The sequence below is a fragment of the Podarcis bocagei genome, assembly GCF_964188305.1.
Source record: "Podarcis bocagei genome assembly, chromosome: 10".
In the NCBI taxonomy this organism is placed as follows: domain Eukaryota; kingdom Metazoa; phylum Chordata; class Lepidosauria; order Squamata; family Lacertidae; genus Podarcis; species Podarcis bocagei.
In genome coordinates this window covers 73,876,818-73,892,373 of record NC_138135.1, presented here as the reverse complement: position 1 = coordinate 73,892,373, position 15,556 = coordinate 73,876,818, and the positions used below count along the sequence as shown (strand labels likewise).

Here is a 15,556-nt window from a genome sequence, read left to right as displayed (position 1 = left end):
GTATTTTCCTATGTTTCTATATATGCTGTAAGCCACCCAGAGTGGCTCGGGGAACCCAGACAGATGGGCGGGGCATAAATAATAAAATATTTATTAATAATATTATGTGGGAAAGGAAGGGTTAATCCATTCCTACTAACTGTAGTCTCCTCAGAGCTCCCCCCCCCCCACACCATTCATGTGGCAATTAAATTTGAAAACAATTGCCATCAATATTCAAGCCTAATTGCCACCCTGAAGGGGGTGGGCAGCGGAGGGTCGCAGTGCATACGAAGGAAGGTGTAATACCATATAAAATCCACCCCATGCTCTGCCCTCATCCAAATGATCTGCATGGAAATTAGGTTTAAGATCAGCTTCCAATGGAGAAGCCTCATTGCTGTGCCCAGAGCAAGCCAAGAAGGGGAGTCTGTAGGCTGGATTGTGGGTGGCAGGCAGCTGTATAAGCCGCATCCAGCCCCCAGGACTGAAGTAAACATAAATGTAAAGATGAAATAACTTCTTTAGATGTGGAGAGCAATGAATGCACTATGCCTAAACAGCATACTTAGAAATATTTGTGCCCATTTCCCCTCATGTTATTGGAGGAAAGGTAAGAAGAGGAAAGGCTGTGTTCTTATTGTTCCATTTTGTGTACCAAAGTACGGTGGGGGGACTGATGGATTGCACATCCTTAGGTGCTACAGTGGGAATGGGTGTATTCCGGAAGTAGATGTTCTTTACACGGCCCTTTCCCACCGCCCTCTTGTAAATACACCAGTTAACTGCAATCTTGTCTGAAGACCTGCCGCAAATACAATGCAAATGCGAGCCTAGGAGGATAAATGCCAGCTGCCTTGAAGCAACAGGAAAGGCTCATTTCCCTCCTCTCAAAATAAGACCGGAAAACGTACCTCAGGAGCAGCACAGCAGCTAATGGTTAAGGCCCAGCCTTGATCATCTGGTCCAAAGGTTAGTGGCTTTTCCCCTCCATAAATGTCCTCAAAGCTATATGAGGAGCTCCATTCAGAACCTTTGCCACAAATTGCCCTAAATTTTATGTGTAAACCAGAGTTGTTGCTCTTCTTCTTCTTCTTTTAAGTTGTTGACTAAGGTCACTTCCAAGCAGCCTGTTTATGGAATATTCCTGCTGGTTAGTTTGCACAAATTTGCAGGGAGGTTAAACAACATTGGGTATTTATTGAGTGTTCCTTCTGATTTGTTTGTGAGGAGGTTATATGATAAGGCATCAAACAATCATTGCTCCATAATTTCCAGAGCAATTCCCCTTCTCTTTCCTCTTTGTGAAATGTCAGAGTGTGGGGTCGGGGAAGGGGAAAGTTTTGCTGTGTAAGATGCCAAATCAATCTTAACTGAACGAACTGAATTTGTTGGCATGAGATTGAACCCCAGCCCGAAAATAGTGACTGCCTGGAAGCACCCTAAAGGCAGGCTGTGCATGTGTCTGCCTTTGGATTGCTAGACAAACTTCAGGGGATCCAGAACATGGCAGAAAGTTTGCAGACTGGTCAGTATGAAATTATTGTGACAGTACTTGGACATTTTCATTGGCTTCAGTCACAGGTGGCTGGTGCCCACCAGAACTGGTAGGGCATAAAGCAGAAAGATGGAGCTAGAGTCAGTGACAGGCAAAGCCAACTCATTCTAATGTTGTCCCCATTTTCATAGAATCATAAAATTGTAGAGTGGAAGAGACCCCAAGGGTCATCTAGTCCAACCTCAGGAATCTCAACTAGATCATACATGACAAATGGCCATCCAACCTTTGCTTAAAAACCTCCAAGGAAGGAGAGTCTATCACCCCTTGTAGGACTGTCTGAAAGTTATTCCTGATGTTTAGTTGGAATCTCCTTTATTGTAACTTGAATCCATTGGTTCTGGCCCTAACCTCATGAGCAGGAGAAAACAAGCTTGCACCATCTTCCATGTGAGAGCCGTTGAGATATTTGAAGATGGCTATCTTATCTCCTTATCAGACAAATTGCCTCAACCATTTCTCATAAGGCTTGTTTTCCAGAACCGTCATCTTGGTCACCCTCTGCACACATTCCAATTTGTCAAAATCCTTCTTAAATTGTGATGCCCAGAACTAGACACAGCATTCCAGGTGTGGTCTGAACAAGGCAGAATAGAGTGGTACTATACCTTCCCTTGAACTGGATGCTTCTGTTGATGGTGTCTAGAATAACATTAGCTTTTTTTTTTTTTTTTTTTTGCTGCTGCTGCTGCATCATGTTAAGCTTGTGGTCTGCCAAGACCCCTAGATCCTTTTCACATGTACTGCTAGTAAGCCATCTTATAATTGTGCAGCTGGTTCTTCCTGCCTAAGTGTAAAACCTTACATTTGTCCCTACTGAAATTCATTTTGTTAGGTTAAGGTCTGTTAAGATCATCTTGAATCCCAATTCTGTCCTCTGTGGCATTGGCTCTCCCTCCCAGTTTGGTGTCATCTGCAAATTTGATAGGCAGCCCCTTGATACCCTCACGCTAGTTATTTATAAAGTTGTTGAACAACAACGGGTCCAAGGTGGAACCCTGCGGCACCCCACTTGTCACTTGTTTCCAGGGTGACGAGGAACCATTGATTAGCCAGTTCCACCCTCTGGGCTGGTTATAAGAAAAAGGTAGGCATGTGGGGTCTGAATGAGGCCAGAATGACATTGGTGTGCCAGTGCCCCATTGCCCTAATGAGTCAGCCTCTTGACTTGTGTGCTTACCTGAACTTTTGTAGAGGCCTGCCCGCCTGTCCCTTTTAATATCAACTCTCATGAATTGAATATATTTAGGCCTATTGTCCCAAGAGAAGCTGCAGGATCAAGAGTGGGAAGAATCCATAAATGAAAGCCTGGCTAAATCCAGATGGTTACAGGAATTAAGACGGCAAGAAGTTCGTTTCAGGGAGTTGCGTCTCATATACATAATGCTTTGACCTATTTCCAGCAATAGCAACTACTGCTGGAGGAGTGAAACCAAAATACACATAGGATTCTTGAAGATATTAATTAGATGAGGTGGAGAGAATATTCTGGGCATGTGATACTCTCTCCAGATTACTGTCTAGTACTGAGATGACTGCTACTAGCAACTACAACTGGCTATATCATGCAGTGGGTATGTCCATGGACTGTAAAATGGAAAAAGGGATGGGCAAATCTGTCAATTTCACTTTATCTCCATTTCTCATTTTCCCAATCCTAAATTCTGTTCTCCACATTTCCACACCAGTTTGCAATGTTTTCTCTTTCATTTTTAAATATATTTGTTAGAAAAGTCCTTTTGAAAATTACCAGAATTTGATGCAAATTTCTTCCACTAAATGCATTTTTTTGCATTTTTGTCCAATATGCACTTTTTAACAAGCAATTGTCCCTAATAATGCATTTTTGGTATGTTATTTTACTAATATATGCATTTTATGCACACCTTACTTGGCTGGAGAACAGCACTACATATTTTGGAGAAATATGAATTTAGAAGATGACTCTGTTTCGGTTTGCCCAAAAGTCTAAATTAGATAAGTTTGCCTTTAAATGCAAACTGAATTGAATCCCTCCACCTAGCTGTAAATTCCCAATTCAAATTTCACATCATTTGTAAATTGAACACTCAGATTCTTACTAAGTACACAATATGAGAGTAACAAAATTAGAATGTTGTTGTTCTTTAAAATTAAATGCTAGTTGGAGGTGGTCTTCCCCACAATATGAAGGGAGAAGATGCTTAAGTTGTCCTTCTCCTGGTGAGATATGAGGATAAAACTTGCCACTGGTGCCGTATCATGCAGGGAGGGAATATTCTTTACTAAGATGAGGTGAAGATAGCGACAAGCAAGCCTGCTTGTCTTTGAGGTCTGCCGTCTGTTATAGTTAAATTTGTTTTTTAATAGTTCTAGTTGCCTCAGCAGTGTTAATTGTAACATACAGGCAAGAAGTGTATCAAGTTTTATCTGTTTTACTTCTATGTGGGTTTAATGGCCATATATTTTAATTGGAGAGGTGATGGGAAAATAGCTGCTTCAGCTCGGTGTTCAGCTGATAAGGAACGCTTAACCACCCATCTTGCCTGAAGGATACGCTGCAGTTTTGACACTTTCATCATGATTAACATGCTAGCACAGACCTACAGTGCCTCAAACAAGTCTTCCAGAACTCCACTGCCAAATTTAATACAGAAGTTTATGCTGAACTATGAATCAGCAGCTGGAGCAAGGAAGGCAGTGAGTGGTACCTGCAAAGCAATTGTGGCAAAAGGTACTTAACCTGTTTTATATGGACAGCCTTGATCCTTTACATGGCGAGTGTGCAAGGAATGGGGCTGGAGGTGCCTTATTCAAAATAAGAGGATTTGCTACATACTCCTTTAATGAAAGGTTAGCTAACTAGTCAGTTGATCTGGATTTATTAGGAGCCGATACATATGTTCCCAGGCAAACGCCAACTTCTTCCATATAATGAAACATCAACTGTGTGTAATAATAAACTTGGCACAACAGACTTGGCCACAACAGAAACTCCCTCACTATGGGAAGTTTTATGCAACCAGTGTCTCCTGTCTAAACAAACAGTAAATCTTTAGCAGAATGAACACATTGGAAAAGGAAGTTTCAGGTTTGAATGCCATAAATGGTACATTGGCCATGTTAGTGGAGACAACAAATTATCACTGTATCACCACAGAAAAGACCTACCAGCAAAGAAACTGAAGTTAGTGAAGTTTTGAAGGTACATCAAGATGGGGATGGGTCTGAGCTCAGTAAGCCCCTATGAAATACAGTAGCAAAACAATTAAATGATATCTAGCAAGATCTGAACCTGAATTTGGAAACCTGCTTTTACATCAGTATGAATGCTCAAGAGATGGGCTTGGAGGAGTCGCTTTCCATTCTTAACCTAACCCCTCTGGATCCAAGGCTATAGACAGGAGAGGAGTAAAGTGACCACCCACTTGCTACCTTCCAAGGAAATGATCTCAGCCCTTCACCTAATCTGATTTGTTCAAGCCCCAATCAGGCGTGTTTTGATGGAACTGCCCTACAGTGAAGACAGGAGGAAAAAGCAGCAAATGGTAGATGAATAAACATATTTGGAAAGGAACTGAACAAGGGGGAAAGTTCAAATTCCAATGGTGATTCTTCTAGGAAGAGGGCCCCAGATGATCTCGCGGTGATCATTCATAACAGGCCAGTGAAGAAATCCAGCAGAATAATGAAAACAGAATCTGAACTGATGAATGGAATAAATTTTGGTTTCTAATTCATATGTTTGCTGACAGGGAGATGTTATTCAAATTAAAAGGTTGCTCAAATAACCCAACCACCCAAAGGAAAGTTGTACCAACTAGAGAAAGAGAATTGCAATCTGGAAAAGGCAACTTGAGAGAAAAGAGCAGGAGGTTTTTGAGCCATAAGACTCTTGAATTTGTTACCCATCCTAATAATATCCAGATATGCTCCAACAAAAAAGAAGGGAAGATTTGTGAGATGGATAGATGATAGATGATAGATAGATAGATAGATAGATAGATGATAGATAGATGATAGATAGATAGATAGATAGAGATAGATGATGATGATAGATAGATAGATAGATAGATTAGATAGATAGATAGATGATAGATAGATAGATAGATAGATAGATAGATAGATGATAGAAAGATAGATGATAGATAGATGATGATGATGATGATGATAGATAGATAGATAGATAGATAGATATAGATATAGAGATATATATGGGGTTTTGATAATTTTATACATATAAAACGTAACCATACTTGATGTTCCTGGTTTCGGATCTTCCCCGGCAGTTTCACCATCTCTGCGTACTCCATCAGTTTCATCTGTCATTCTTCTTTTTTTGGTATTTCTCCTTCCATCTCTGGACTGGTAGCATTCTCGCTGCCGTTGTTGCATACATAAAAAGTCTTTTATCTTCTCTTGGTAACTCTTCAACTATTATACCTAGTAAGAAGGCTTCTGGTTTTTTAACAAATGTATTTTTAAACATTTTATTTAGTTCATTATATAACATTTGCCATAAAGCCTTTACCAATGTATATGTCCACCACATGTGGTAAAAAGTACCCTCCTTCTCTTTACGTTTCCAACACAATTTTGAACTCGTTTTGTACGTTTCAGCAATTTTACCAACGATATATCATTTTCATATAGTTTTCTTTCAATGAACAGCATGCAGTAAACTTTATTTCTTCTTTCCATAGCTTTTCCCAAGATGAAAGTTGGATATTATACCCAAAATCTCTAGCCCAATGTATCATCACTGCCTCGCCTTCTTCATCTTTTGTATGCCATTCTAAAAGTAATTTGTACATTTTTGATGACACTTTGACATTATTTTCCAACAAATCTATTTCAAACCTCAGTCTCATTGTATCAAAACCATTTTTATCAACCTTAAACACACCATTTAATTGGTGATACTGAGGCCAGTCCATTAACAATTCTCTAATATCTTCATTCCCCCCCCCCCCAATTTTAATTGATTTCCTGCCTCTTTTAACAAATCTCTATAGGTGGCTCACTTGCCTCGCATATTTACTTTATTTAACCGAAATTGCTTCCAATGGAGAGAGCCACTATGGTGTTCTCCATTCTAATAAGTGCTTATACCTGTCCCATACCTTGTAGATCAATTTTCTTATCAAATGGTGCAGGAATCCTTTATGTACTTTCATTTTATCACACCACAAATATGCGTGCCACCCAAATCTATTATCGTGACCTTCCAGGTCTAGTAAATCTGTATTTTTTAACAAAATCCATTCCCACAACCAGCAGAGGCAGGACGCTTCATAATATAACTTCAGATCTGGCAGGGAAAAGCCCCCTCTTTCTTTAGAATCAATGAGTAATTTATATTTTATTCTTGGTTTCTTCCTCTGCCAGATAAATCTAGATATTGCTTTCTGCCATTTGTTATATTGATCCAAATACAAGTTTTGGAATAATTATGCCCAGGTTGGAAGCCCTACACTCCTACCCTGCTAGCAATTTATTTTCCAGAAATCAAAGAGATTATCCATTAACAAATGCCCAGGCCTAGGGGTATTTATAGAAAAGCAAATTATTATGCATTTGGCTGTCCTTTAAGATAACATAACTGATTAGTAAACATCAAGAAAGGTCTTACCGTTCTTTCCTGGAACCGTGTGGGTTGAGATAATGAAAAGGCAGTCAATGATTTTATTTGTATTATTCAACAATTTTATATAATATGTTTGCAAGAGACTTGGCCCCCCTCAATATTTGTTTGAATGTCACAGAAAGCTGCCCTGGCCTGCGTGGTGGCAGGAGATGCTGCAGAAACCAGCACAGCCTAGCAGAAGGCTGCACCAGCCTACACGAAGTTGGGAGACACGTGTGGTGTCATGTGATGCATTTCGCACATATGATGTCATACATGCACTACATGTGCTGGGCCTCCTCCATCATGGGGGCAACCTGGCAACCTGATGAATATCTTGTGTGTGTGTGTGTGTGCGCGCACACACACATCCACAAACCTGATATTCAATTATTATTTTTTAGAAGACCAGTAACATGTTTGCTTGGGGGACGCGGGTGGCTCTGTGGGTAAAACCTCAGCGCCTAGGACTTGCTGATCGCATGGTCAGCAGTTCGAATCCCCGTGGCAGGGTGCGCTCCCGTCGTTCGGTCCCAGCGCCTGCCAACCTTGCAGTTCGAAAGCACCCCCGGGTGCAAGTAGATAAATAGGGACTGCTTACCAGCGGGAAGGTAAACGGCGTTCCATGTGCTGCTCTGGTGCCGGTTCGCCAGAGCAGCTTCGTCACGCTGGCCACGTGACCCGGAAGTGTCTGCGGACAGCGCTGGCTCCCGGCCTATAGAGTGAGATGAGCGCACAACCCTAGAGTCTGGCAAGACTGGCCCGTACAGGCATGGGTACCTTTACCTTTACTTTAACATGTTTGCTAGTCCCATAATATACAGTTACAGATGCTTAGGCCCTTAATGGCTCTGGGCGAAGCATATTCTTCAACTTTTCCCTTTTATAAGGTGGTGTTAAATTTGAGCCACAGGGTTATCATTAAAAAGGGCTTAATAGGTGTGAAGTACTTTGAAAGTTATGTAACTGCATAGCCTGCAATCCAACACACACTTACTTGGGAGTAAGCCCCACTGAACTCAATGAGGCTTGCTTTTCGGAGTAGGCATGATTTATGATTGCAACGCACTGTTGATTTAAATGTGAATTGATGTGGGGATTAAAATTAAGTTTTTAAAGAAAAAGGTTAAAGGGGCCAAAACTCTTTTAGGGTGGAGGTGTTTTGTCGCAGGACACAAAATGTTCCTGTGACAGGAAATTCATGTCAAGCAATTGACTCTAAGACTTCGTTCAGCTTCCTGAGTCCTCATTTCACCAAGAGCTTCAGTTGCCAGTTTTCCTACTCATACCCCAGAGAGATGGGGCAGCTCTTCCTCCTCTCCTCAAACCCACAAGTCAGATTTTTTGAGCTCTCAAAAGAGCCACAAAGGAAAACAGGGACCAACAAGGGATTAATGGCGGTCCCCCCCCCCCCCGCAATTACTAAATTCACTTCTCCACATTCTGCATCAATTCATGGTGTTTTTTTATTTAAAAAAGGAAGTCCTCAGTAATAATTATAAGAATCTTGTGCATATTTCTTTTAATATACACATCTTCGCAAGCAATTCTCACCGATATAATTTATTTATTTCATAAATTTGCACACACGAAAACCTCAAAGCGGCGTACCAGGGATGAAACAGCAAGATCAAGAAAAAAATCACAACCATGCTTTAAGACCTACAAAAGTCAAAATACTAAAACAAATGAAAATTACCTCAGCTTTCTAAGCACCTGGGTAGGCCTGTCCAAACAGGACTGATTTTAGCAGGCAGCAAAAAGAGTACAGTGAAGGCACCAGCTAGATCTTAATAGGGAGGGAGTTCCAAAGTTGATGCACTGCCACACTAAATGATCCAGTTCTTACAAATGCAGAAAGGGTATTCTGTGGCATCTGCAGTCGTGCCTGTTCTGCGGATTGAAGCGGTCAACTGGGCACATGCAGAGTAAGGCGATCTTGTAGGTAAGCTAAGGGCTTTGTATGCTAATAGTAACACCATGAAATTGGCCCTGTAGCAAATTGGCAACCACTGCAGCTCTCTGAGCACACGTGTTACTCATTCACAAGGCCTCACTCCTATCAGCAATTGTGCTGCTGCATTCTGCAGTAACTGAAGCTTCCGGACTGAAAACGAGTTGCACCTGGTAAAAGGCAAAACTCTTTTAGGATGAAGGTCTTTTGTATCAGCGTCTTTTGAGCCAGTGTGGTGTAGTGGTTAAGAGCGGTGGACTCGTAACCTGGTGAACAGGGTTCGCTTCCCTGCTCCTCCACATGCAGCTGCTGGGTGACCTTGGGCCAGTCACACTTCTCTGAAGTATCTCAGCCTCACTCACCTCACAGAGTGTTTGTTGTAGGGGAGGAAGGGAAAAGGAGATTGTTAGCCGCTTTGAGACTCCTTAAGGAGAGTGAAAGGAGGGATATTAAATCCAAACTCCCCTTCTTCTTCTCCTCTCAGGACAATGTTCCTCCCTAGAGCTGAGCCTACAGATAATGTTGCAAGATTTGGAGCCGGGCAGCATCTAATGGTTAGCTGCATTCTGTTTTTTGCATTAGCGTAGGAAGTAGGGATCAGGTGAGAGTTGCACAGAGGAGAGTTTCTGCAAGCTTCTCTATGGTAAACACATAACCACACATAAATCCCTTTGCTTTATTAGAGCAGGAATGTTGTGGTGCAAGGAGGAAGGGCAATAAGCACAGCACCTGTTTTGCAAACAGAAGGTCCTAGGTTCAAACCCAGCCTGAAATCCTTGAAAGCCACTGCCAGTTGTTGCTGTTGGCATCCCTCTGTCTTGAGAGACAATGGAGTGTGCCTCTGGGGGTGAAGTCAAACCAGAAACCAAAGTGACTTCCCCGGGGCACAAGCCTGGGCAGCGGGTATGGAGGTCCTAGGCTGCCCAGACAGCAAGACTCCCTTCTCGGTCTCACTGATGTGGTCCAAAGGAAAGCAGAGTAATCTGTTTGGCACCAGATTGCCTGTGGCAGGCGTACCAACCTTCTTAGGGACTCCACTCCAGATTTGTGTAGGGTTTACTCCATGGCCTTTTCTTTTCCCAAAGATTTCCTCAAGGCAGCAGAGAGATAGGGATGGGGTATATTCACAATGGGGGGAACTCATGATGTGAACGTTCTGAATTCAAAAAGTCTGACACCGGGTTGAGCTGGGCCCATACCCCTCTGAACGGAAATATGCAGTTCAGACAAAGAAGGCTGTGCTGTATTCTGTCCATCTTCTTTTGCTGTCCTTAGATTCTGGGTGACAACATACACCATCAGCAGAAAATGTACCCCTAGAGACCCAGAAATACATTCTAGCCTTGGAATGTAAATGTTGTTGGCACTGTGGTCCCTGAAAATTATAGGTACAAAATAGTTTTAAGTAGTGCGCGCATGTGTGCATGCACACACACATATATATATTCTGCACTGTTGTTTTACTATAAGTGGGCAATCTTCCTGTTTAAAAGACTGTGGAAAGCAAATCCTGTTGCAACTTGCAAGCATCGGTATTCAGTTCAATCACCTAATGGATTGAGGAACAAATTTATGGAACATTCTGTATCAGGCATTGCCCCATCTACCCACGCAATGATTCTTGGAAAGAGCATGTTGCATTGCCCCAGATGCTGATCACTATTAATATTTCCTTCAAAATGGAAACTTTGCACTGTTTGCCACCCATTGTGATGGCCTGGGACCCGGGCTCAGACTCAGAGCCAGAGGAGTCTCAGTCCGCACTGGATCCTTTGCCTCAGGCGGCAGCTGAACCTAGTCTGGGGTCTGATTCTGAAGAGCCCCAGTCTGCACAGGTTCCCCTGCAACAAACACCAGCTGGGCCGAGTCAGGGGCCTGATCCTGCCCTGGCTCCAGATGTGGAAATGACCTCGTTGCCTCCAGCTGGGCCATCACTTACAGCTGCTCCACTACCGGTTGGCTCAGGGGAGGCTGAGGCGGCCTCTGGGTCTAGTAACCCACAGACATCTCCCGAGCTGCAGAGACTCAGGTCTGAGAGAAGGAGAGACCTGAGTACTCACAGGAGGAGTGCTCGTCTTCAGGCAAAACAAGGAGGTGAGTCAATGGGGGATCAGGACCAGCCGTTACCCTGACAAAGATAAAGGGCTGGCGGACCCCACCCCAGGTTGCGGGAGCAACATTGCTGTATGCCAGAACCTGCCTGTACCTGTCCTTGCCTGGTTTCCTGCCTCATATCCTGCCTTGGCCCTGTTGGACTGACTCCTCGCGGAACCCTTGGATTTGGGACCGGACCTGGACCGTGTTGCTTGGGTTAACCCCGGGCCTGGCGCACCCATTAGCTTTTCCTGTGTACCTTATGTAGTTGCAGCCTTAGGGCTTAGCTAGAAATGAGGAGAATCATTTGCACTGGGAGGAATACTCCAGATTTTCACCGGAATTAGCAGGACAGAGTGCACGCCCCTCTGTCTACTCTGAAATAAATCCTTTAGAATTCAATGGGACTTACTCCCAAGTTGGATTGCAATCTTCACCCTTTACCTCCAACAGCTCAGGTAGAAAACAGAGGGCCAGATTCTTACTTCTCTCACTGACAAACACCAACTTTGGCAGGTGGGTGGGACAACCCACCTGGCAGTCCTCTGACATTATAAAGGCATCGGGTAATTGACAGCACTTCCCAAACGCCTGGCACCCAGCACTGCTCAAAGGCTGTGGAAGCCCTGTGCTCAGTGCTTGGGAAGGGCAGAGCTTTGCACGAGCGTTCCCTACCTTGACGTGCTCTGCACCTGATACCAGGTGGCTCAAATGAAAAGACACGGCAGACCAAATGGTGTGGAGGTTTTCCACATTCCAAGTTAGATATAGTTGTGTGGATTGCCTGCTGTTCTTGTTTCAAAAAACAATATGAACATTTTGATTGAATGCAGAAGCACTTTGCTCAGATAATATTTGTATTGCAAAATGCATATATGTCAGTGATCCAGCTGCATACAGTGTGTCAGTTTCCGCAGCAATTATCTGCAGGTGTTTATCCTGCCATCTAGTGCACAACAGCAATATTTTGTATCAGATCTTCAGATCATTTAATGACAGACTTAAGTTATACTGTACAATTAAGTTGGGTTTGGTGCACTTGTGTAACAGACCAACTAATGAAACGAAACATGGATGAATGTGGTAAGAAAAGAGCTGGGAAAGTGGGAATGATGGCGAGGCTGTATAACTGCAGTACAAACAAATCAGGATGAAGGCTGACTAAACCTGAAAGAGCTCTGACTGTTTTTCAGGGAGATCAGGACTGTCTCTAATTTTTTTTTTTTAAAAAAAGACTCTTCTTTTAAGCAAGCCCACAGTAAAAATAGGAAGCTGCTTTAAACTGAGGTAAGCCATCAGTAAAGTCATTCAGGACTGTGGAGGATGCTTGGCAAATTCAATCTTTGTGAATTCTCATCCAGATTGATGGGCAAAGGTAGGGCTGCCATACGCCTGGAATTTCCTGGACACAGCTGGGATTCAGTCATCGGAAACAATGTCCGGCCGTAAATTGCTCAAATGTCCGGGTTTTCACTTTTTGGAATATGTGTCCGGATTTTCACTTATTGAAGGAGGGCAACCCTGGACAAATGTGCATACCAGAACTTTGTTACATACTGTTCTAACCCAGTTCTTGACCCAAATGAGCTCTCAAAATGCATTTGAAAATGTGTATTTTGAGAGAGAGCAACACAGAAAAACACAGTCTCAGGGGCTTCCAACATTTGCACACCAGAGAGCATGTTGTGGGCATCATGCTCACTCTGCAACCACACATTCCCACTCTCTCGCCTCTCCCAAAATTAGGCTTGAAGAAAGCTGAGGTTCTAATGCTGTTGGGCCAAATCTGCCATGTAGGGCTCCTGAAAAGAATGTGGCGAAGGCAGGAGACCAGAGGAGTGACCCAGGAGAGGGGACCAGTCATGCCACCCACAAGGCAGGAGCCAGGGGAGGAGGGAGAGTCAGGGCAGCCCAAGGCAGAGGAAGACGCGCAGGATGTAGCTGAGGAAGAAGGGACAGTTCAAGCAACGGATGTGTCAGTAGATACCCCACAGTCTCCTGGAACCAGGAGGGGCTTGGAAAGGGCAGAGCAGCAATGACTTCCATGCAGGAAACGTCTCAGGTGGTGGGAAAGTGTCGGAGCCAGCCGTCACAAATGGCGCAGTTTAGCATAAAATAAAGACACAGAGAGCCAGCAATATTTTCATGGATGGAGGGCAGCTCCTTTCAAACTTCTTCTCTCCTCTCTGGTATCTTTTATTATCCTTTGTTCTCTCCTCCCGCATGGCCGTTTGCCAATGGCTCACATTACCTACATCCGGTCATGGCTTAAACCCACCCATCGCCAAATAAGGTTATACTGCCCGGGGGGGGGGGGGACATAGCTCCATATAAGGCTATGTACTTAATACACTGCAAGGCACGGACATGCAGGTCACTGAGGTCAGCGAGGCACCAGGTGGCGCTACAAGCCTTTTCCATGACTTCCTGGCTCCCACAGGAAAGGAGCCCATCGGAGGAGGGTATATGAGCCAAAGGAGCAGAGGGGCCCCACTGTTGCTGCAACTGCTCCATAGGGCCCAGACCTGCGGACCACAGGCGAGAAGCAGGCATGCGTCGTGTGAATCTGGAGCACCACGGAAGCTGCTGCAAAGGGTTCTCTTGCCAATAGACTTAAATATCAGGCGTGTGCTTCTTCTTTATCTGGGATGGGCTGTGACATGCCATCCCACAGGCACTCTATCCTAAATGATGACATCCCAGGATCTCCAGGCCCATACTGTCATTTCAATTTGCTTAAAGTGAAGCCATGGAAAGATTTTCCAGTGTTCTGCTTTCAGTGAAAACAACTGAGTTCTCACCTCTGGCTCAAAATGGCTTTTGGTGCACCAGCCACCAAATGCAAATGGAAGAGAATAGAGTCATCATTTCAAAATGACATTTGTTGTGTAGGGTTTGGGGGGGGGGCAGGGTTGTATGGTGTTTTAGATTTGCATGTTTCAAAGATGATAAATGTTGGGTTTTTTTAAAATGGTATCCAGATAATACACCGGCATTTCTGATCAGGTACCATGTCTACAAAAAAACCAGAAACATTTGTTCCCAAAGTTTGCCATGTGAAGTGACAGGGTGACTGAGAGTAGCGGGGTGGGGGGGGAGAGCTCTTTTGTGACTGACAGGATTAACTTCTAATCAGAGGAAATAATTTTACTGGGGCTCTTTAACTGCAGAAGTTTGGGGCAAAGTTGTTGAAGCAATGTATCACTTTGGACTCAGCTGGATTGATAAAGAAAAGGCGTTTTATGTGCGATATAACACTGTGACACCAGGTGGCACTGTGGAGTCCCGTCTTTCCCTACTGGATTTCCCTGTGTGAGTTTACAACGTGTTTAACTGAATTGCTTCTTTGACGTGGTCTAAATCCAGCCTTGTTCTTGTCTGTTTTGTGCTCTTTGCTAGTTCTGCTCATGGTTTGGGTAGCACTGGGCTTTCCAGTCCTGCCTGGGTGCCAGAGGCTCACATTTCTGCTCCTGTCAAATCTGCAATTTAGTTTATGTGATTTTTGGTGCCAGCTGAGCAGAACACAAACCTGAAGCTGTTTTGTTCCACTCATCTTAACTCCCTGGTCCCTGCCCTCCTCTTTCTGAAATATTGCAGGTTACTCTTCCGGCGCATCTCTTCATTGAATGCCATGTTCATCACAGAAAACCCTTCGCTCCCCCAAAAAACACAGGGAGAGAAGGGATACCCCCAAAATCCACTTTAAAGCACCCACCACAGCCCCCTTTCATCTCTTTGGCAGGATTATTTTTTTTTTCATAGGGGCACTTCTTGGATGTATATTACTATACAAATTGCTAAGAAACAATAGGGAAGATTAAGTGAGTCCTTTTTTAACCATCTCCAAACTATAAAGGCTGTCCTTGTGAGAAAAATCACTAGAGTTATCTTTCTGAAACTTGACAGGATCCATATCCTCCAAAGAGGCAAATTTCATTAGTTTCTGCCAAAAATGAAAGAATAATAAATAATAAAGGTATAGACAGTTCATGGAACAAAAAACCCTGGACCTATTTCTCGGACATTTGGATGGATGGAAAGGCTACTGTGCCTGCAAAGTCTATCTAACACTCTAAAAGGGGGGAGGGGTATAGTTGATTCTAGATTTCCCTTTAGTGCATTGGGAAGTCACCAAACTTTGCTTTTCGAAACTAGGATTTGGGTGTGGAGTGAAACTAAACCAGGCAGCTTCTGAAGCACCAGACCAAATTAGCTGTTTTCTGAAGAAGTGAGGTCCAAACCAAATCTTGTAGTCCGTTTGTAATTTTGAAAAATAAACGAAGCCCCCAGATATGCTTATCACTGCATTGTGCTTTCAAACAATGCAAATAAGGATGCAAAACCTCAGTGGTGTAGGATGACTGGA

General features: G+C 43.5%; 1 protein-coding gene across 4 annotated transcripts in view; it reads left to right on the top strand.

Annotated features, from left to right (window-relative positions):
• Nucleotides 1-15,556, top strand: part of LOC308595986 (guanine nucleotide-binding protein G(t) subunit alpha-3) — a 267,616-nt gene that overhangs the window by 17,390 nt on the left and 234,670 nt on the right. Inside the window, exon 1 of one of the 4 annotated variants that reach the window (XM_081210763.1) lies at nucleotides 3,096-3,111. The exons of the other annotated variants lie outside the window; for them this stretch is intronic. The gene's annotated coding sequence lies outside the window, so the exon portion shown is untranslated. Of the gene's footprint in view, nucleotides 1-3,095; nucleotides 3,112-15,556 lie in introns of those variants that run through there. 4 annotated transcript variants of the gene reach the window in all.